The following is a 22,484-nucleotide window of genomic DNA, read 5'->3' as shown; positions in this document are numbered from 1 at the left end:
GTCTAACTACACGAAAGAAGGATCAGGTTGGACAGTGGAGGAGGTAGAAGGTATGGAGGTTAGCATGGCAAGGTACGTACCAATACGAGGAGGAAGTTACGTGCCCCTACCAACGTGGGTAGAAAGGAAAAAAGCCATAGTCAACGTAAAAAATGACGACAACCGCTGCTTTATGTGGGCAATACGATCCGCACTGTATCCAGTAGATAAGGATCCCTGTAGGACAAGTAAGTATCCCACAGACGATTTAGAGTGGGATGGTGTGGAATTTCCCATGCAGTTGATAGACATCCCCATATTTGAGGAAATAAACGATTTAGCAATTAACGTTTACGGAGTCAGAGACCAAACGATAGTGCCACTAGTGCTGTCAAAGAGTAAAGGAGAACGAATACACCTCTTCTACCACGGCGGGCATTATTCGTGGGTCAAACATGTTAGCAGACTATTTTACAGACACACCAAACACAAAGGCAAGAAATACTTCTGCGACTGTTGTTTGTTATCCTTTACCAGCGTTAAAGCTCTAAAGGATCACGACGAAATATGTCGCGGAGTCGAAGAAGTGGCGCAACGGATCCAGATGCCCATAGATAAGAACCTATCGTACTCAGACCATCAAAAGCAGATGCAGGTGCCTTACGCGATATATGCAGACTTTGAAGCGTTGATAACTAAGGAAGAGCAGAAAAGTGGTGCCACGAATAAGGTGGGATTACACGAGATCTGCTCCTTTGGTTACATAGTAGTCAGATCAGACGGTAAGGCCGACCCTCCTGTAATTTACCGAGGTAAGAACGCAGCTAATGAGTTTCTAGAAGCATTGCGAGAAGAGGAGGAAGAGATTAGAGAACAATTAAGACGCCCAAAGAAGATGGTATTTACCAAAGAGAACCAGGAGGCTTTTACCAAGGCAAAGAAATGCCACATTTGTCAACATACGCTTCTCCAGTTTGGAAGACGAGCCAAGAAAGCGTGGGATGAAGATGGAAAGTATTTAGGAGAAGCTCATTTTAAATGCGGGAAGTATGCTAAAAAGGGTGAGAAGCCGGGAAAGCCCTCCACGCATTGCATTCACTGCCACAAAGCATTTGTTGAGGATTTCTATGTGGATAAGGTTAGAGATCACTGCCACATCACGGGTAAATACAGAGGTGCGGCTCATTGGAAATGTAATATAAACTTCAAAGTAGATCCAGAAATGGAAATACCCGTATTCTTTCACAATTTAAGGGGTTACGACAGTCACTTACTCTTACAAGGAACAGACGGCTCCGAAGTAAAGTGTATACCCAACAACAAAGAAAGGTACATGTCCGTAACTGTGGGCAAGCTGAAGTTCTTAGACTCACAGCAGTTCATGGCGGACTCCTTAGCAAACTTGGTTAAATACAACACGGAGTTCCCCATTTCCAGTCAATACGGCGCGGAAAGGAAAGGAGTGTACCCATACGAATACATGGACTCCTGGGAGCGATTCGAAGAGCCCCTACCACCCAAAGAGAGATTCTACAGCACCCTAAACGAGTCTGGTATAAAGGACGAGGAGTACCAGCATGCGTTAGATGTGTGGGAAAAGTACTCCTGTGAGAATATGGGAGAATACCACGACATCTACCTACGTTCAGACGTAGTGCTGCTCGCAGATGTTTTCCAAAGCTTTCGAAAGATGGCAATGGAATACTACGGGTTGGATCCAGCGAACTTCTACACGGCTCCTGGGCTTAGTTGGAGTGCGCTTCTAAAGAAGACAAACGCACAACTGGATCTCCTAACGGAATACGACATGTACCGCTTTATGGAAGACGGTATCCGCGGCGGCGTTTGCGGACCCAGCAGACGATACGCAAAAGCGAACAATCCCACGGTGGAGTACGACCCGGAGAAGCCAACCACATACATCTTCTACTTAGACGCAAACAACCTCTACGGTTGGGCAATGTCGCAGTACTTACCTGTACGCGACTTCGAATGGGACAACATAAAGCCCATAGAGTTTTACCTAAACGTAGGTAAAGAAGACGACAAAGGTTACGTGCTGGAGGTGGACCTGGAATACCCAGAGCACTTGCACGACGCGCACAATGAGTTCCCATTAGCACCAGAAGCAATAGAAATACCATTTAAGCAGCTGAGGCCGCTGCAGAGGGAAATGTGTCCTGGCTACAAACCCTACAGGAAGCTAACGATGAACCTGATGGACAAGCGAAAGTACGTGGTGCATTACCGTAACCTGCAGTTCTATGTGCGCCACGGCTTACGCGTGAAGAAGATCCACCGCGTTTTGAAGTTCACGCAGGAACCATGGATGCGCTCGTACATTGACTTTAACACACAAAAGCGTACGCAGGCAAAGAATGACTTCGAAAAGAACCTGTTTAAACTAATGAACAATAGCGTATTTGGTAAGACAATGGAAAACATCCGCAAGCGCGTAAACATAAAGATAGCCAGCACCAGAGAGGAAGCAGAAGCATACGTATCACAGCCTGGATTCGTTAGATACGTAGAAATGTTAAACTTCTACGTGATTCACATGAAGAAAGCGAATTTATTCCTGAATAAACCCGTATACACGGGGTTTACAGTGTTAGACCTATCAAAGCTGCTCATGTATGAGTTTTACTACGACAAGCTAAAACCGAAATACGGTGATAAGTGCCGCCTTTTATACACCGACACCGATTCCTTGATACTAGAGGTGCAGACGGAAGACATTTACGAAGACTGTGTTCCCGACATCGATGAATACGACACCAGCGATTACCCACGCGACCACTTTCTTTACTCCCCTAAAAACAAGAAAGTAATCGGGAAAATGAAGGATGAGATGAAAGGAAAACCCATCGTGGAATACGTGGGTCTGAAACCTAAGATGTACAGCGTGCTAAAGCTGGACGGTGTAGAAAAGAAAGCCAAAGGCGTAAAAAAAATACGTGGTTAAGAAGGACATTACGCACGAGTCCTACTTGAAGGTACTGCGTACGCGTAAGGAACAGCGACATAAGATGAACAGCCTGCGCAGCTACGGACATCAAATACACAACGTTACGCAGGAGAAGGTGTCACTGTCTGCATTTGACGGTAAGAGGTGGATGTGTGATGATGGTATTCATACGATAGCATTCGGACATCACACGATAAGCAGTTCTTCCATGACGAACCCACGAGTGGGACCATCATAAAGATAATACAAGATGGGCTGACCCTTCTTAGCTATCGCACTTCGGATCTGGTAAGTTTCCAAAGACCAATTAGGATCCGTAGCTCTTTTGGATCCTCCTTCTAATTCACCCGGCTCATAGAGATATCGAACCGTGACATTACCTAATTTCTTTTCCTGGGGGAAGACCGCCCTCGAACTTCTGACGAAGGACTTGTGTTCCACGTGTTTCTTTTTTATGGCATCTTTGGGTTTTATCCCCGTAGCCCTGGCCGCCTCGTTGTTCAAAGCCGCGACGACCTGGGGGAGCCTCTGAGTCCATTCCCTGTTGCGTTTGGAGGGATCTTCCAGCTCTTTCCAATACTGGTACCCAAAGAGACGCTCGGCCAAGGTCTTATTGAATCTTTCGACGATGCTTTGACCCCTGTGGTACTCAGCTTCGGCTCTTCTAATCTTAGTGCTGTGGTCTTTCAGGGTCTTAGTAACCACGCCCATGAACTCTGTCCCCGCATCCACTTGCAGCAGCTTAGGCCATTTCAAGACGCGCTTATAAATCCTACCTAGGGCTTCTGCGACTTCCCCAGAATCCTTGCTGGTTATGGGTTCGACGTCCTTGTATCTGCTTGCGATATCAACTACGGTCAAAGCGTACCTATAGGTCTTTTTTCTCACCTTGTCGTGCGGTAAGAAGAGCAAATCTGCCTGATGAACTTCATTGGGGGCATTTACGGTAAAGCTGGGCCTGGGAATGTACTTGGGCACGGGAAGATAAACCTGCCAGAGGGTTTGTTTTCTTAGCCAGTTCTTAGCCGTTTCTTCTGATACCCTGGCCGCGGTCGCGAGTTTCTTGATAGCTGACGCTCCTCTCCAATAGCCTTCAGGCCCATAGTAAATCCTTTTGAGTTTGTCCTCTACGCGGCCCATTATATGAATTCCAAAACAAGATTGATCTTGCGTCCGTTAAAATCCACCGTCTTTCCGTCCACTTTAATGGTGATGTTTATGCTTTCTACCAAATTAGATAAGTCATAGCTCAAAGAAATGGGAGTGTATTCTACCAGGTCAAATGGATTACCCTTAGGTAGAAACTTGGACATAAGAGAAGACTTTTCTCCATTGTTGTAACTATGGACTAAATCGCAATAGACTTCGTAAGAGGATGCGACTTTCCATTTTACATCATATGTACTGCCGCTATTTATCGTGGTACTAGTAAGACCCAGGAGTTCTACCAATGAACTGCCTTTTAAATTAACGCTCCCACTATTTTTTTTGAATTTCATTTCATGGGGTAATCCTGTGGTAAGAGTATATCCATGCTTTGCTAGCTCCTTGGCCAGTGTTATAGGTGTGTATTGGGAATCTGGTATTTTTGGTTTGGCGGCATTGTCAACGACAAAGCCATCAATTAAATTATACCAAGAATTGTACAAAGAGCAACTAACCAACCGAACCCTTTCCGCGCGGATGGGAGGATTCAGATAAGTGGTAAAGTCATTCTTGTCGCTTTCCAAAAAGACGATCATTATATTAGATACGCCAAGGCCACGCCTCCTGCCAGCCCTGCGACTCCTACGAAGACCAACTCACTATTTTTTTGTTTCTTAGAAGGCTGGTAGTAATTCTTAAAGTCAGGCTTCTTTAACACCACTGTGGGGTGCGCCTGCGAATAAAGTTTGAAGGCGTAGTCTGTGTTTTCGAAGTTCTTATCCGCCTGCATTTTGTCTTGGTAATTCTTATCCAACCAATCCCTGTAGGCTTGTCTTTTTTTATTCCAAGCCTCCACGTCCCTTTGATATTTCTCCAGCGCTAAGTCGTGCCTCTTCCTCTCAGCGTTAGATTCTGCGTTTCTATCACCGCTAACTAATTTATCCAGATATCTACCACCATAATTAGCTCCTGTAAATGCTAAAGCTGCAATAACTCCACCTGCGACTAAGCTAACCATTATATGTTAGGCAGGTACTTTTCCTTTCGTAGGTAATCCTTTAGCAAGATAGCCCCGCCAACGGCAGCGGTCATTTTAGCGAAATTAGCGAAGCTCTTGCTTGGGTCTTCAGTAAAGTCTTCTTTGAGCACTTTCTTACCAACCCAACCAATACCCGCAACAATAGAGGTAATGATAGCTGCCTCTTCAACAGTTTTCAACAATGCAGTCGACATTATATTACAAAGCGAGAAGGTCATTCCATTTCAGGGATTTTGTTTTTTCTGACCTCCACAGGTGCGTGATATGTTGGGGCCTCCCACTTTACTTCTGGCTTCATATTCCGCCATTGTAAATAAAAGCTGCCTGCTGCTATAGCAATTCCTAACGCGCCGATGACGTAGCCGGGATTCCAAAAGGATTCGCTTTCGTCCTCCACCTTTTCTTCTTTTTTGGCTTTATTCTTTCTGTTCATCTCCGCGAGCTTCTTTCCCGCGGCAACTCTGCCTGCAGATTTAGGCTTGGTAATCTTCTGCTCCTCCTGAGGTTGTTCTTCGGTGCCACTCATCTTATATCTAAGGACTTGAAGGACTTGATAATAACTTGACGGCGACTTGACAATGACTTAAGGATGACTTGATCAAGTACTTAAGGACGACTTGACAATGACTTGACTAAGTACTTGAGAATGACTTAAGACGACTTGACTAAGTACTTGACAATGACTTGACTAAGTACTTGAGAATGACTTAAGACGACTTGACTAAGTACTTGACAATGACTTGACTAAGTACTTAAGACGACTTGACTAAGTACTTAAGACGACTTAAGGACGACTTGACTAAGTACTTGAGAATGACTTGACTAAGTACTTGAGGTGACTTGATTATCAGCAAGTGCTGCCTGAAAGACCTTTTCAACTTCTCTATCCTTCTTGAAGTCCTTCCAAGATGTTCCGAAGGAACCTAGTACCTCCTTCAAGTCGACGTGCTGAGCTACGTGCAAAGCCGCAGAGGCGACTGCCATTAACTTACCGCACTTCAAAGACAACCACCCGCAGGTTATCTTAAGTTCTTGGGCGATAACATAGTCATCTCTTATGTCCTTCTGTAGTTGCTCCACATCGTCTATGGGCAGTGCAAGTCCAAGCAATTTAGTCGCAAGTCGGATAGCGGAGTCTGCGACGGCGTCCGTGGTCTTACTTGCAAGGGCAGCCTCGTACCTCTTATGGAACTTTTTGACTTCCTCTTCTGACAACTTGTTAACTTGCTCATGGGTAAGTTCCTTGCCTATCATTTCTTTACACTTTCCCGAAGACACAAGGATGTTAAGTTGTTCCTTGAGGTTACTTTCGTCTAACTGTGTGGGGACTTCATCTAAGAGCTGCTCAATCTCCATATACATTAGGAGTTAAAGGTCTTTATTGAATACGGAAACCTTAAAGTGAATATCATCTTGGAATGTCGATGCGTCTTTAAATCCCGCATGTATCCGCGTAACTGTTCCTTGCTTATCTCACCGCCGTAGTCAGAAAGAATGGTTTCCAGGTCAGACTTACTGGGTGTATAAAATACGACCAGGGAGCCTATGTTTTCCCTGAAGGGTTTAGAGACACTGGTAAGCTGCTGCGAGAGTAACCAAACGCTGATATTGTCATGCCTACCGCTGAAAGCGAGCTTCACTAATTCGGAGGTGCGCTTTTTTACGTCGTCCCCACAGGCAATGTCATCCAGTATGAGCAAGGTTTGCGTATCTTTAGGGAATTGCTTGTGCCAGAACTTCAAATGGCTGGATAACTCGTTAGGGTCCAATATGTCCACGAAGAAGTCGTCATCTTTCACTCCTATGCCTTCCCAGGTGCGGTTATTCACGTAGGTGGGGCATAATAGCACGATGTAGTCGAAACGGTATCTAAAGGGTCCTAATAGCTGCTCCACGATGAACTGGGTCTTTCCGCAGCCGGTGGGTCCTACTATCAGAGCATTACAAGGCATGTGATCTGGATTCATATATAGATGGAACCAGTGGAAGCAGTAAGAATGATTACCGCCGACGCAAAGGATAAAAAAGACACCATAGAAATACAAAGGGAAGAAATAGATCGGTTAAAGGAGCGCGTGCAGGAATTGTATGATGAAATGTGTAGTCTGAAGCGTGCAGAACGGTTTGGTGCGGTTTTAACGATAGTGTGTTGGGCTGCGGAGTCCGTTAAGGACTTCATGAGATATCCCCTCTAGAACCTCATCGTCGTTGCTGGCGTAGCAGCGCATCTTTCATACGCATTTCAGCATAGCGACTGAAAGTACGTGCTTGTGATGGATCGTATAAGCACTGCCACAAGTGTTGTTCCTTCCTGACGCAGCCACACTTATCGCAAGTGTCGTTCCAGTAGTCTACGTTCTCCCAGGCGACCTTTTCAAATGTGACGTCGAAGTTCACAAAGAGGTTGTCTATTTCTTTTTTCTGGTTGTTTAATTGCCTTACCGTGTCGACTGGACAACAACGTTCTGCTACGTCGCCATGCTCTTCGCAGGCGACTTCTGAAAGGTCGTATCGTTTACATCTGTATTTGTGCCAGGCATCTTCAAAGGATGCGTTGCAGCTTTTGCAAAGAGATTTGAGGCAGACTCTGTGTTCCATGTGGTATGCTAGTGCTTGAGAAGAGCTTAGTACCTTGTTGCATTCTTCGCAAGTAAGGTTGTGTACGTTGTTTCGGCGACAGACTTTGTTTTTGACGTGGTAGAAACAAGCTTGCGCGGTAGCAAAGGTCTTATTGCAATGTTCGCATGTCGTTTCTGTCGCGCGTTGCTTAAAGCAGACCTTGTTTTTGACGTGGTAGGAACGAGCTTGGCTGGTCGTAAAGGTCTTATTGCAATGTTCACATGTCGTTGCTGCGCGTTGCTTAAAGCAGACCTTGTTTTCGGTGTGATAGTTAAGTCGCTGTAAGGAACTGAATCGTTTGTTGCAATCGTTGCACGTCATTATAGTAGGGTGTTCTTTATGCCTTATTAATAATCCTACTTCGTTGTTGCTGATAGGGTAGGGTCTCTTAAGACCTTTAGTTTTAATGATTGGTTATTATTCTTTAATGTTTTAAATGTTATTAGGCTGATATTCTTAGGACCTTTAGTTTTAATGATTGATTATTATTCTTTAATGTTACTTAAATATGATGGATGAAAAGAGGATAATATTAAGGACCCCTAAGTTAAGTCTTTACGTAACATATTCTAAGAAATAATAATAATAATAATGAAATAAGATATCCTTACGTCAAAGTTAAGTCTTTACGTAACGTATTCTAAGAAATAATAATAATAATGAAATAATATTAAGGACCCCTAAGTTAAGTCTTTACGTAACATATTCTAAGAAATAATAATAATAATAATAATGAAATAAGATATCCTTACGTCAAAGTTAAGGCGCAGGAGGAATCCTAGTAACCCTTTCAATATATGGACTGCATTACGTGTGAACTACCTGCCGACTGCATAATTCGTGAGGAGAAAAGATACGCCTGTCCTCATTGTAATAAGGTATTCCCCGAAGGATCCTTTGTTGGGCATTGGTGTCCCACAGATCCTAAAACACAAAGAGAATCTGTATGTATATGGAGCGACTGCGATACCGTCCCATAAGCACCATTTGCGGTGACTGCGGTCAAAAGCTGTCCACCCTCCAAGCCTTACAATATCACCGCGACAACAAAGTCTGTCTAAATAACTACTGCCGCCGCTGTAATGAGCCCTTCTTTGAAGAGAACTGGCATAAGTACCGCTGCCGCCGTTACCACCTAGAAGGTATTGCCTGCGAAACCCACGGTGACATAGCCGAACGCTGTTGTCCCCTTGAAACCTCCCGGGCGCTGACAAAGCGTAAGAAGGAAATTGACCAAACCTTTGTAGGCTTTGACGATGTTGAGGGCGTTAAATGGGAGGACAGGGAACACTGGGAGGCTATTTGCGATCGCTGCGGTTGTCAACGGAGCGGACAACATATTTGGTGCTGTCTATACGACGGACCACGTCCTTTAGACCATTACCTGGCGGTACGAAAGGCTTGGAAAAATGATAAAGATATATGATTCCTCAAATCGCAGCATTCGTAGGAGGCGTCTTAATTACCGTATCCGCTTACCAGATAACAGAAAAAATGAGGTCCGCCGTAGCAGACCAATACTTAACCGCCCATGAGGATGACTTCTAATCGCACAGAGGATTAGCATCTACCTTCCTTTCAACGTCGAACTTCCATCGACCGCTGACCTTACCATAGCTGCGTATGTGTGTGAATTCCTCACCTTGAAGGACATACCGCACGCAGTCCGGTGCCCACAGTGTGCACTCTTTACCGTCGTGTTCCAAGACCAACCTTAAACGGCTAATGTCTTCGAACACAACATAATTTTTTATTCTGTATGAAATGCCTTGGACTAATTCACGCCAGTGTGTCTGTTCAACTATCATTATATCTATGAAATATTCTTTGGTGAGTCCTTAACGCATCCTGCGTCTTAAAAGCCTTAGTGCACCAAGGACAAGGTATGCGAATGCCTTCCGCGTAATGGTCGATCTCCCTACATATAAGGTCGTAATCATTGCACACCATAGTTAGGTAACCATTTGCTTCGTATTGTGCGAGTAATGCCTTTTGTTTTGAGGATAATACGCCGTTACCCTTAGGTGTCTTCAACTCCAAGCATAACCCATTATGTTTTTTATGTGCATTGAGAACTAAGATGTCAGGCTGACCTGCCTGGTAACCTTTCTGCCAACATACTATTCTTTTTCTAGCTGAGTCCTGTAGTTCTCCAAGACCTGGTGCCAGCAGTAGGATAGGGTGGAATCGGCGTATGTAGTTTACGACCTTCTTATGCAGGTCAAATTCATTTTCTATTTTGAATATTAACTTATTAGGACTGTCAAAGCGCCGCTCTATTTCATACTTACCTGTTTTCCTGAGGGTAGGGAGAACATCGCCTAACACCCAGTTTCTGAACTCCTTAGCTACGGACTTTTCAGATCCGAATATTAACTCATAAAGACCCATTTCAGTGATGTAAACGGTATGTGGTTGCGCATTAGGGGTGTCAGTCAGATTGACACCCTTTATAGACCCCAAAGTTACCTTGTTTTCCTCTGAGACGTGCGCTCTAGCTGCGTCCCTAGAGTTAACGTAACCCAACGCCAAAGCCACCTCCTTCGCTTTGAAATAAAGTTTATCGCCTTGCACTATGCATTGCAGTTTGGTGTTGTTGTTTTTGAATACGCGAAGCATTATATACGTAAGGGATATTTTTATCCTTTCTTGGATGAGGGAGCGCAGCGCGCGAATCAATACGCAACACTCTTTAGCTGATTCATTTCTACAGTCAGTTGCGCGTCAGACACCACAAAGACGTATGCGTTGATCTTGTCTGAGTCGCCTGCACTAGTGTTTGGATCTCGCTTGATTTCCAGGGTAATGCCGTCCTGGGTATTTACCAGACGCAATCCCTGTCCATGTAAATCCTCGTCGTTGGTGGTTCGCATGTCAATCCACAATGCATACTTATCGGTAAAGAACTCGCCGGGTGCAACTTGATCCCCAAACTTTCTTTTTATTTCCCTGTAGATGTCTGAGGGCTTCATTCCCTGCGAATACACCTTATTTGGAACTCCATTGATGCTAATCCCGACATTGGTGATGTTGGGGTTATGAAAGGCTTCAGAGTCGCGCTTACCAGCTTCATAAGGTTTGATAAATACCAACATCAGCCCTGTAAGACTACGACGTGGTAAATTAATGCTCTGAGTAATTACCGCGTCTGTCTTATCCAGGAAACTAAAGGTTTTATACATTACCGCGTGGTCATACAAGAAAGCCTTTCCGGAGCTGTATTCCATGCCAGCGCTGCGTGCTAGATCTTCGGAATGTATGGTTTCATACTGCAATTCCAGGTTGGTAATGGCATATGGAGGAATACTTCCCGACAACGCAGTGCTTAACCCACCAATAATGTTAGTTATGTTGGCTAAGGTCACTTCAAACTGCAACTCACTCAACTGTCTAGGATAATAAACTCCGTGGCTGGTAATAGCCTCAAAGTCCAATGGTATTACGTATTTAGTACCATAGGCTGTTTTAATGGCCTTTGCATCTGCCACTGCGGTTTCTCCGCTGCCGTCAGTAGGTTGTGTCTTGGTAGGAGTCCTAACCTTACGTAAGATTGTGCTACCAATACCCTGCTCTATCTTTTGTGCCCTTTCGAATGCAGTCAACCACAGATCTTTGTAAGTGGTGTATAGGTCATAGTTGTTTAAGTCTAAGAGGGATTCCCCGGCAAACTTTACTCGCATCTTTGAGACGATGTTGCGACCAAGGTTGTTAACGATAATCCTTTCATCTGCGACGGTAGGTTGCACCGTCAAATCAAACCTTAACGCCAAGGTACCAGGAACTAATACTAGGTTATCTGTTAGTCGGGGAACACCTACGTACAAGGTTTCTCCAGGTTTAGCGCTGCTTGGGGTAAAGGTGACCCGATGAAAGGTGCGTTCTGCTTTCAGTCCGCCAACCTGCTTAGGTAATATATTGGGGTTTAACTTTGAGCTTATCATATATAATGGAAGTAGAAGGAACAGATTTTGATCCCACCACTGAAGAAGGTCAAGTCGATATTAACGATGAAGAATACGACGCATGGACTAAAGGCCTGGAAACCGACCCCTTAATCTACGACGCAGCCTTACACGATAAATATGGTAGTAGATGGAAAAGCGCCAAGGCCGCCTTAAATCGCATGTGGCAATCAAGACACCACGGCAAACCCATCCCTGAATACTTGGAGCTTCAAAACATGGGCGGAGCAACCGCGCGGGAAACTGTAGAGTGGGCAATGCAAGAGCTAAATGAGCGTTATTCCCGTTTCGATGCTGACGACGTAAGGCTCACAGAACGCGGAAACAAAGTCCTCATAAGCGTCCAGGACCTGAGATATCCTGACAAAGACCGCTGGACGAAACCACAACCCCTCTTTGATAAAGATGGTGAAGTTAGGGGTGACGTGGCGAGATTAAAAGGCTTCCAGCGTGCCACTAGAAGCATGTTAGAAAGGTTGGAAACCCTGAATGAAAAGGTCGCGCTAGAAAAGCGCGTCGAAGGACTACAAGAAACATTGGAAGAAAGGGAAGCAGATTATATGCGACAAAACCGACTACTCCTTGATGCTCAAAAGAGAGAAGTTGACGACAAGAACCAAAGAATAATGGAAATGAGAGAACAAAGAAACAAAGCCCTACGCGATAGGGACCAAGCTCAAAAGGCCTTTGAACTTGCCTTGCAAGACCTAGACATAAACAAGGAAGAAGCTAGGAACTTACGTACCACCATAGCTAACTCTTTAGAGGAACGGCGGCAGTTGGTTGCTGAAATCAATGCTAAAGAAGAACAAATCCGGCAAAGAGATCAGGCTATTGAAGACCTGGAGGGACAAATAGAGCGGCAGCAGGAAATAGTTGCAGATCAAACTCGCCCCGAAGAGGAAAGGGAAGCAGCTCAAAGGGAAGTAGAGACTCTTCAGGAGCGCCTTGCAGAATGACATACGCAAAAGGAAAACCTGGAAAGAGAATTGGGGCTTACCACCAAGGAAAAGGTAAAAAGAGCTCTGGTAAAGTATGGTATTCCACTGGCATCCGCGGTCGCTATTTCAAGCGTAGTAGGCGTGATCTTGTCCGCGCTTAAGGCTACAGGCGCAGGCGTAAAAAAATTAGGTAATGGGCTGACGGCCTTGGGAAAAAAGATGGCAGCCGGTTTGCCTGGGCTGCTGGGTTCGGTCGTTTCCTTGGCACTTAGGGCCGGCGGAGAACTATTGAAGTTCGTGGGGAATAACGTTTGGATCTTGGTAGTAGCTATTGGCGTGGTACTCTTGAAGAAGATGAAGGGTTAATCTTATCTGGGTACGTTACTGGTGGCTTATCGTTGTCGGGTGTCCGAAGCGTCCTCAACGGGGGATAAGTAAAGATAGTATTCGCGCCGCCTTGATAATTTGGTATCAAGGGTATGGCAGTCATAGTAGAAATAGTCTTATGACTCCAAGTAGCACTTTTGTCATGAGTTCGATTGATCATGGCGATACCAGGGTGCCCCGGACGTATCATGTCGTCTGGACAAAATTGAAGCTTTGCATATTGACAATTAACTATCATGTGAAACGTTACTGGCGCCATATTTTCTAAACTTCTGGGGGCTTCATACGTAAAATGAGCTAAGTTCCTATTATTATCTTTTTTTCTGTAAGGTAATAATGGTTGGTTATTCTCGTCAATAATCCTAAACCTAACGTTAGCGTCATTAAATGCGCTAACGTTAGTGGTGCATATGATTAACCCCAACCCTCCAACTCTAACCCACGTGCAAATGTCTATCCATTCGTCACCCTGATGCCAATATTCCTCCAGGTAATGAAAAAACCAATCTTCTTTTACGTGTGGGTTCATATATTTAAAGGCTAAGCACCGTAAGAGTGCTAATGGTCTTGTGATTATAAGCCGTATCTCTTTGATCTTCTATGCTATTTACACAAACGCTCCCAGTATCATCTACACGCATTTGCAGCTTTACCTTCCCATGGCAATCAGTAACCATATGAAAAGTCCAAACCGATAAATTCTCGGTGCTATGCGCCGGCGGCTCTACGGAGAAATGCGTAGGCTCCCTGTTGTTTGTCTTCGCGCGCATGGGCTGCAGTATTCCATTGTCATCCAGGAACCTAAAGCCGACGTTGGCGTGGCTGGCAGATCCAATGCAAATACTACAAAGGATTAACTTCTTTCCCGAGTAGTTCAAATTCACTGACATACCCGTAACATCAACCCAAGAGCTCTGGGTGTATTTTTTCTCGCCTGTGTAAGTCGTATAAACACAATCTACTCCAGCCATGTAGGGGTTGTTCATCGCCATATATAATAGCTCAGACCAATGCTTGCAGCTGCTAAGCCGGCTTTTAGTAAGTTATGGTTATATTCCTCGGGTATAACCTTCTTTACTGGTTTCTTTGGCAGCACCTTTTTTAATGGTTTTTCTACCTCTTTTTTTGGTTTCTCTACGAAGTGAGGAATGCTCTTGGTCATGTCAGAGTTCACGTCATTCACCCCAAACTTCATATCCTTAGTAGCTCGCTGCAGCTTGTTGTTATAACCCACAACGGAATTGGTGTTAATAACCAAATTACTCGGCATTAACCAACAACCAGGCGACAAAGCGTAATCCAGTCGCACTTTAGACTGCTGCACCGCTAATTGATATCTCTGCACCGACTTGGATATGTCATTTTCTGTTATTGCAGACTCAAATAAAGTTAGGAATTCTTCTTGTGTTTCCCGCGAAGCACCTTGGAATCCAACGATGGGGCTGCGGGTATTTACCTGCGCTCCTAAGATGCAGTACACGAATGCTTCAATGCTGCGGTTAATCCTGGCTAGGTTTCTTAGACCTTTTCCTTTCATCAACACGAATGGATCCCAAGTGCCGAGGTAGTTCGATTGGATTCTGGTAATTAATGAATTATTACTCTTATCGCCACCCATATCACCGAACTCTAACTCATTACTTGGGTATTCCTGATGTCCATAATCAGCCGGCTTCTCACCATTGGCACCCCAAACGTAAACTATACCCAGCCCATGCGTCTTACCCTCTTTGTAACGAAAATCTTTTTGCTGTGGTTTGAACTCATTAATTAACCTTTCCAGGGCTGCGGCGTCATATCGATTATTCAATGGATTAAATGCCTTATCTCCCGGTAAAGGTACATTAAGTTCCTTCAACAGCCTCCTAACCGTAAAGGCAACGTGAAACCGCATAAATGAAATGTGGAACATGTCCGCGGCAACGCCACAACCTTTAGTGGCGGCCCAGACAGCAAAGTTTAACTGCTGTGGCCAATATCGCATATTGGGTCCTGCTAACCATTCCCTGGTCTCTTTACCCTGACGTATGCTTTAACATCGTATCCCCATAGATATTCCTTACTACTACGTCAAATGATTGCTTACCCACTGAAATCTTCAGGAACGTTACCATCGTTTCAAATTCGTTTACACCACCTTCAGCATCGTAAAATGGGTAATCTTCCTTGTTCATTAATAAATCCCTTGGAAAATTAGGTGCTTTATGAATGGGGTGTACAACCGGTAAATGCTTCACCTGATCGACCAGCGTAGGTTTTAAATCCTCATTGCTGTACATTCTTTCACCGTTATAGTAAATACCATCGGGTCTTCTTTCGAACTTACTAGCACCCGCATGTGGAAACCTTTTCCTAAATTCTCTCCAATTCCAGTATTTTTGGTTGTCGTGTATATCATTCCCAAAAGCGTCGTACATTATATATATAATGGATGTTATAGCATCATGATGCTATAACATCCATTATATACATCTTATACTATGTTGCAGTTATACAATGCCGAATGAATAAAATACATCGTATTTGCTTATGTTTAAAGGAGACGGAATAAATAACTTTGAGGAAGAAGATCAAGTGTTTTGGGATGACAAGTTGGACAGTGAATCTGACCATGAAGAGATAAGAGGAAATGAAAGAAGGAGATTGGTTGAAACTTGGGATATTGATATCGAAGACGTAGAAAGAGATTTTGAACAATCTAGTGCAGAAATAAGCGTTGCCGTCGAAGCAAGTTCCCGAGTGACCCTTATTAACTGGATTGCCTTGTTTGTGTGCTTTTGGTCTGCATACTTTTCTGTACCAGACCGAGGCATTGATATTCTCCTCGCCTTTTTTAAAGCGATTTTTGAGGTTTTGTGTGAGCTTTCGCCAATCATTTTCCCAACCGCAGTATTGGTTTTCCCGAGCTCCTTCAAACTCTTGAAAAATTATCTTTCTTTTAAAGATAAGCATTCAAAGTATGTTGTTTGTCCGAAATGCGACACCCTATACCGTTTTCAAGACTGCATAACAACAAGATTCGGGCGTGTCATTGCTAAACCATGTTCTCACATTGCTTTTCCGAATCACCGTCAATTGTTTCGCCGCACACCTTGTGGAGCGGGAAATTCCTTAAGGAAATTCGTTTGAAAAATGGACAGACGAAATTGTACCCACATAAAGTTTATTGTTATAAAAGCATCAGAGACACTCTAACTCACTTTATTAAGCGACCAGACTTTGTACAAAAATGTGAGATTTGGAGAAATCGGAATGTACCGGACGATATTTTAGTTGATATTTACGATGGCCAAGTGTGGAAAGATTGGCAATATTTTAACGGCACTCCTTTCCTTGCCCAGCCTAATAATTATGCTTTTATGCTGAATGTTGACTGGTTTCAGCCTTTTAAGCACAGTGTCTATAGCGTTGGAGTCATATATATGGTCCTCCTAAATCTTCCGAGAAAAGAAAGGTACAAAGAGGAAAACGTAATAATAGTTGGGGTAATACCTGGTCCACACGAGCCCAAATTGAATATCAATACGTACTTACAACCACTTGTAGCCGAATTGAACTTATTGTGGCACGAAGGCATCCAAGTTCGGCCTCATGGGAGTAGAACAGCAAGATGTTTTCGAGCTGCCCTCCTTTGTATTGCTTGTGACATTCCTGCACTAAGAAAAGTTTGCGGTTTCTTAGGATGTACTGCTCACCGAGGGTGCTCAAAGTGCACAAGATTTTTTCCCGGAGATTTTAGTAGCATGGATTTTTCAGGTTTCGAAGATGACGATACACCAAGGACAAATGAAGAGCACCGAAGAGAGGCTCAGAAAATACTCAATGCAACAACCGCTGATGAACGAAACCAAATTGAAACTTCCACTGGAACAAGATATTCTGAACTCTTACAGTTGCCTTACTTCGATTGTACTCGTTACCATGTTGTTGATCCTATGCACAATTTGTTTTTAGGGACAGCAAAACATTTAATGAAAAATGTATGGCTAAATGCTGAAACGCCAATTATTTCTAAAGAAAATTTGAATAAAATCCAGGAAAAGGTAGATGACGTCAAAGCACCATCATTTATTGGGCGTCTCCCGAAAAAGATATCAACATCGTTTGGAGGATTTACTGCTGATCAGTGGAAAACATGGACTCTCTTGTATTCTGTATTCTGCATTTGGAATATCGTTCCAACAGATGATTTGGAGCTGTGGAGGTTATTCGTATTGTCCTGCTTTCACCTTTGCTCTCCACTTATTACAACTGAAGAGCTACAAGAAGGACATGATTACCTAGTGGAATTTTGTAAATCGTTTGAAAAAAGATATGGAAAGGAACGTGTTACGCCAAACATGCATCTACACCTGCACCTCAAACAATGTATTTTAGATTACGGGCCTGTATATTCATTTTGGCTTTTCAGCTTCGAACGTTTCAATGGGATTTTAGGAGCGTTTCGAACTAACAATAGATCTGTTGAAATACAAATCATGAGAAAATTTCTCCAAAAGCATGAACTAAGAGATATCCCTTTACCAGAGAGATTTCGAGAAACTTTCCAACCAGTATTTCAACTTCTTCAGGAGGCACAACAAGTAGGAACACTTGGCGAAAGCATCCCATCAATACCATCAACACTTAATCTTTCAGTTGGTCAAGTACTACGTTGCTTAGAGTGGAGCAATATGAATGCATACTCATGTTTTTCACCTCGATCCATTGATGTTCTTGATGATGACTATACAGAATATCTCTTTAAAGCTTATGAAACAATTTTACCTCAACACTCGGTCATTGAATGTGTTACCGATACGTTTGAGAGAATTAGTACCATTGGATATTCGGGGACAAAGCTAGGGTCCTCTGACTCTAGACTGGAACGTTCTTCCTTCATTCTTGCAAGTTGGTGTGGCCAATATAGTGGCAGTATTGAGACCGATTCATTTGACTTGCGCCCCGGTGTTGTCGATTTCTTTCTTAAACAAACCATTATAATTGATGGCAAGCAGGAATCATTGTGTATGGCAAAGGTTCGATGGTATCAGCGACATCCAGAAAGACACAGGATTGGCAGACCACATGAAATTTGGTGCAGAAACTTGTTTGAAATGGAAGGGCCCTCTACATTCATTCCCATACAAAGGATACACAGCCAGTTTGTTGCTGCTTACGATGTTATTGACAAAGAAAGAGTATTAATTGTTTGTCCTTTACAACGTAAATTGTACGGATGATGGAGATGACAGTAAAGTATCATCCAGGAAAAATATTCAAAGCTATCAAAAATAAACTGTTTGAACTGTGCATCAGTAACTAGATAGTCAAAATGAAAATTGAATGAATTCTTTGATGAGTTTAAAATTAGATGAATTAAAATAATTATGAATGAAATTGCATATATTGCCAATAAAAAAGATGAATTCATATGTTTAGACTAAACAAAATTGATGCTTCAAATAATATTACAGATGTTAGCGGTTTGAAATGCAGCTGAGGTTAATGGGTTAATGAGTTTTCTTATTGTCACTGGAAAAAACGCATGTACGACTTACGCATATTAAAAATACATCGTCCGCGTTTTTTCCTGTGTGTATCAACGCATATAACCTCACTTTCATGACATCAAAGCAAAACAATGATTGAATTAATGTGGTCGCAACATTGATGTCATGCGTTAGGAGAAAAAATTGACACATATGACTGAGATGGACCTGCATGCACTCCCCCCTCGTAAGTCGTAAAAACAAGCCAACATCCATCATAATTCAGTTGAAAAATTATTGAGTTGTTTGAAAAGTTTTGATTGCAATAAATTGAAACGGAAACCTCACATCGGATATACTCAGTTTGGGGTATTGTATTTGCTCCCCAGGTAAATATGGGGCAAAGCCTAGTGCAAAGTTGATTTCATATGTGCCCTTCATTTGACAATAGGGCAAATATAGGGCAAAAACGGTTATCATATATCCCCACTGGGTAAATGCGTCTAAACTAAGGGCAAATATATAACATATTTACCCATGTGTTCAGATGTATGGCAAAGCAATGGCAAATTTATTAGAAATTTACCCCGACCTTTGCCTGCATAGGCAAATGTATGGGCAAATATAGAGCACCATATTTGCCCAACATTTGCCAAGCGGACATATGATGACCAAATCCATTATTTCGTCGAGTGTCAGCACCTCCTCTCTATCCTGATTTACCTAATGAATTGAATGCCGAGAACTTCCGTTTGAATAAGGTAAATCTAATCCTGGCTTACTTGGAAGGGCAAACGAAACACTATGAAAAAGTCCAAAAAAAGTATGTCAGAGCCCGAAGCATTTTACATAAAATCGCGATAACTTCCGGCTCCATGTCCGTGGCGTTAACAGGCACTGGCGTGGCTACTTCGCTTACTGGACCTGGGGTAATCGTTGGAGTTCCTTTAGCTAGCGTCGGCGCCGCCTGCGGCATCGTTTCCGCTGTTACAACAGGCATTATGAAACAGTTGTCAAGCAAAATATCCAAGCATGACACGACAATAGCTCTGTCAAAGGCTAAAGTAAATACTATCACTGACCTTGTCTCAAAGGCTTTGTGTGACAGAAAGATAGATGATGTAGAATTCTCGCTTATTCTAGCTGAAGAGGAAAAGTATGAGAAATTAAAGTCGGATGTAAGAAATAAAAAAACAATTGTAAGAGATCTTTCCGAGGAATCTCGCAAAAAGATCTACCAAGAAGCAAAAGAAGAGCTTCAAAGAAAACTCGCTCAGTAAAGATTTGCTTTGAAAAGAGCGTGACAGGATTCTATTTGCATATTGAACGCCGGCTGTCATATGCAAATTGACTTAATTACATCATCGCCTTGGAATCCATTCTAACAGGGGGTGGTTGGGGTCAATTTTGTAAAATATTTCATAGATTACATCAGGGTAATAAGGAATATCCTTATTCAGCTGACAAAACATCCACTCGGCTCTGCTCATATCAGAAACCTCAGGAATAGACTTACCCGTAATTTCAGACAAAAGATAGGGAATAGCTTTGTAATACTTCCCTAGCTTTAATTTTTCTAGCGTTTTCCGCAGGCTTTGTGGCGTTGGCTCTTCTAAGTGGTTTATAATTCTTTCCATTACTTCGTTATCTAAATATACTGGCTGATGACCTTGTATGTGACTCATCCAGTCTCTGAAGTATTTTATTCTTTTGTATGGAGTCTTCTTACGACCGCCATTAGCATAATATTGCTCTCTGGTGGCATTTGGTACAGCATTACGAATATTCTTACCACACTCGTAACATTGTGCTGACGTGTCGTCTTCTATTTGCATTTTCTTACCACAACAAATATACTTATTTGGCTTAGTAGGTACAAACTTGGGTTTTAAGCACTTTATACAGAAGTCAAAAACAAACTCTTTACAATCTTCGCACTCCATATATAGACTAACATATCTTACATAGACGCGGGATGCGGGTAATCGCGGTACGAATCGAGGGGGGTACTTTAGACGGGTAATCCTCCGGTTGTCGTTGCGCTGGAACCCCCATCCCCTATACTACTTTGGACTGTGTTACGGTCACCAAAACAATCGGACATTGTTCTCGGAATTCCATACAAATTCATTCACTGACCTTAAACTAAGAGAACATTTATGTAGATTTCTTAGTTAGCTATCTTAAAAGCAGTAAGAAAAGCTTCAATCAAGCTAGCAAAATTACCATTTACTTGTATTTAAAGAACTAAATAAACATTAACCAAGTAAATAATTCATTTAGAGTCAGTGCATTTGTACGGAAGTTCGAGAACAATGTTTTTGGTGACCGTAACACAATCTGAAACAATTTATACCTCTTGACGGGTAGCGCCGAAAAGGTGAATTGAATCAAAAATGTGAATAGTTAAGCTAGGGCCCTAACATGGGAAGAATAGACACGGTAATAGACGCCACGAGAATGCGATATCAAAGCTGAGACCATAATTGTAGAGTGGTGAGAGTTGTGTTTCAGACGGTGCACGCTGATTATATAAGTAAGATTAAAAATTCATGAATAATTTAAGAGCATTTAGACCAATCAGGTGCTTCGAATCCATCACGTGCATGGATCTTTATACCTGATAATAGTCAACATGGATATCATTATATAAAGATTTCGAAATTTTTATAAAGGACCAAAAGAGTACAAGAGCATGGCACGAATAAGGACCCTAAATGCTCATTAATTTCTAATGATTTTTTAAGTCGTTCAATATAATCTCGAAGATCATGTTTAATCAGGTCTAAAACCATTCGGATACGCCTCGTGTTTTTAAATCCTGATAAAAGACGATCTGCGAGTTTATTAAACTATACATAATCTGACTACTCTCGAGTTTTCACTTCACGTGTCACGCAATGACATAGTGACACAAGGATGTGTTGGTATATTTTAAAGTTAAAGGGCCACTTGGACGAAAATCGCTCCAAAATTAAAACTCTTTCATTCGAGCTGGAACTTTGCTGAAATAATCTAGGATACATTAAGAACCACCCACTGGAATATCTTTCTGATATTCGAAAGGAAAGGGCCAAAATTTTACGATTTATTTTCGTCCGCCATTAATTTCTTTGAATCACAGAATTCGACTCAAGAAGACTGGCACGAGTACTTATGACGTCATTTACTCAACCCAAACCAAAACATTGGTGGGTAATGTATGTGCCATGTTCGTAAAACTCGGTTTATTTGGTTTATTCAGAAAATATATAATGTTTCATTCGGTTTCCTAACTACTATATGACCAAACAATGTCTAGGCGCTGAAATTTTTCAGTTTCAATAATACTGGCGATCATAATTCGAAAATTTCAATACATCTCGGCAAGCCAAGAATCACAACAAAGTAGGACGCATGGACGAGATTCTAGCGGTTCCATCGCGCGAAGTGACTGAGATATTCGGGATTCGAATCATTTTAAGGATAACAATTTTTCAAGGTATATTTACATACAAGGGCAAAGAACAACCCCACAATTTGGGTCCGCGAGACATCCGACACAATGAAAGAAAAATCTACGAGCTGAGTGACAGACGCCGCTGTCGCGCGAGTAATAAATAAGAAACCTTTGACATGTTCTATTACAAAGATGATATTAGATAATCGTATGTTTGTACCTATTCAATGCATAATAAACATTTTGAAGCAAATAATGACCGTTCTGTAGTAAATCAGCTAGGAGAATTACGAGATCACATTCTAAATTATTCGGCACATAGATCTAAGTATATTGTCACAAATCTTTATATCACAACGCAGAATTCAAAAGGCAATCGGTTGTTTTCATAACATCAATCACTATTAGATTACATTGAAACTTCAAATTTAAGATCTTTATATCATGGACAGTAGGTAGCAAATACAAATAATGAAATGAACGTAAGGAATTTTTATGAAAACCTCTTCCTAAGCATTGCTTCTTCTTCTAGT

At 42.5% G+C, this 22,484-nt stretch overlaps 1 protein-coding gene across 4 annotated transcripts in view; it reads left to right on the top strand.

The window, feature by feature from the left end:
* Nucleotides 1–21,456: 21,456 nt before the first annotated feature.
* The window catches only part of LOC148906323 (uncharacterized), a 50,022-nt gene continuing 48,994 nt past the window's right edge, over nt 21,457–22,484 (top strand). For all 4 annotated transcript variants that reach the window (XM_089037448.1, XM_089037447.1, XM_089037446.1 and 1 more), the window contains exon 1: nt 21,457–22,484. This exon is cut by the window's right edge and continues 574 nt beyond it. The gene's annotated coding sequence lies outside the window, so the exon portion shown is untranslated.

Source organism: Actinia tenebrosa, unplaced genomic scaffold (genome assembly GCF_029948245.1).
Source record: "Actinia tenebrosa isolate PJP-AT-01 unplaced genomic scaffold, QUT_ActTen_1.0 PGA_scaffold5__44_contigs__length_20552954, whole genome shotgun sequence".
NCBI lineage: Eukaryota > Metazoa > Cnidaria > Anthozoa > Actiniaria > Actiniidae > Actinia > Actinia tenebrosa.
Note: the sequence above shows the minus strand (reverse complement) of the source record. Positions and strands in the feature narration are given on the sequence as shown.